We start from the raw sequence: 1,870 nt of genomic DNA on the forward strand, positions 1-1,870 counted from the left end.
AGCAAAGCCTGTCTCATTATTTGTTCTTCTTAATGTCATACCAGCAACATGTGTTAAGAATCTTGGATCCTGACCTGGTCAAAGAAAAGAGAGTTCCTGAAATTGGCCTTCCACCGTTTACTTTATTAAAAATAAGATTCCTTTCTCCAGAAGTTCCTTGCACATATTGTGCTTGCACTGACCGATGACGATGCTGGTCCTTACCCTCTCTTCCAATTCCCCTTAGTATGGAACTAACTCCTATTCATCCTTTATATCCCAGGCTAGGAATCCACCCTATCAAGGAATACAATCACCGAAAAAAGGCTGCGTGCCCACTGCAGCCTGTAACTTCCAGGCGCTCCTGTCTCTTATGGCATTCACTACCCGGCCCATGAAGATCTGTTCTTGTGTCTGTCTTCCCCATCAGGATGTGCTACAGGGACTGTGTCTTATTCTGCACGTTGATACCAGGGCACTGCTTGTCCCTAGACAGTGATGATGGTGATTATGTGCACATCTGGAGGACAACACTAAGAGCTGACATTTGCCTGGTGCTCACTACATGCCATACCTCATGCTAAGCACTTTTCCACATCATCTCTTTTAATCCTCACAATGACAAGGACGACCACAATGAGAAAACTGTGGAACAGAGAGATTAAGAAATTGTCCACGTTACCCAGTTGGTGAGAGTATTACCAAACTCAGGTCTGGCTGCTTGCTGCTCAGAAATCAATACTTGAGAGGCAAGTGTTGGTAGAAACGGAAAACGTTGCTTTTAATCAGAAAGCTGGCAATCTGGAGAAAAAGCAGACTCATGTCCCCAAACCAGCTTCAAAGATTCTGCTCAGCCATGAAAGTTTTTAAAGGGAAAAGGGGAAGTAATCTCAGTTAATCTTTGAGATAGGGGATCAGACTGGTTGCCATCTCCCACTGCGTGTAGGCTTGCTGTCCAGTTTTCCCAGCACCAATTATCAAAGAGACTGTTTTTTCTCTTTTGTATAACCTTACCTCTGTCATAGATTAGTTGACCATAGGTGCGTGGGTTTATCTCTGGGTTTTCTATCTTGTTCCATTGGTCTATGGACTGCTTTGGCTATTCGGGGTCTTTTGTGTCTCCATACAAATTTTAAGATTGTTTGTTCTAGTTCTGTAAAAAATGTCATTGTAATCTGATAGGGATTGCACTGAATCTGTAGATTGCTTTGGGTAGTAGAGTCATTTTCACAATATTGATTCTTCCAATCCGAGAACATGGTATATCTCTCCATCTGTTGGTATCATCTTTAATTTCTTTCATCAGTGTCTTATAGTTTTCTGCATACAGGTCTTTTTTCTCCCTAGGTAGGTTTATGCCTAGGTATTTTATTCTTTTTTGTTGCAATGGTAAATGAGGGTGTTTCCTTAATTTCTCTTTTAGATTTTTCATCATTAGTGTATAGGAATGCAAGAGATTTCTGTGCATTAATTTTGTATATTGCAATTTTACCAAATTCATTGATTAGATCTAGGAGTTTTTTGGTGGCATTTTTAGGATTCTCTATGTATAGTATCATGTCATCTACACACAGTGACAGTTTTACTTCTTCTTTTCCAATTTGTATTCCTTTTATTTTTTTTCTTCTCTGATTCTTGTGGCTAGGACTTCCAAAACTATGTTGAATAATAGTGGTGAGAGTGGACATCCCTGTCTTGTTCCTGATCTTAGAGGAAATGCTTTCAGTTTTTCACCATTGAGAATGATGTTTGCTCTGGGTTTGTCGTATATGGCCTTTATTATGTTGAGGTAGGTTCCCTTTATGTCCACTTTCTGGAGAGTTTTTATCATAAATTGGTGTTGAATTTTGTCAAAAGCTTTTTCTGCATCTATTGAGATGATCATATGGTT

The sequence above is a fragment of the Physeter macrocephalus genome, chromosome 3, assembly GCF_002837175.3.
Source record: "Physeter macrocephalus isolate SW-GA chromosome 3, ASM283717v5, whole genome shotgun sequence".
NCBI classification, from domain to species: domain Eukaryota; kingdom Metazoa; phylum Chordata; class Mammalia; order Artiodactyla; family Physeteridae; genus Physeter; species Physeter macrocephalus.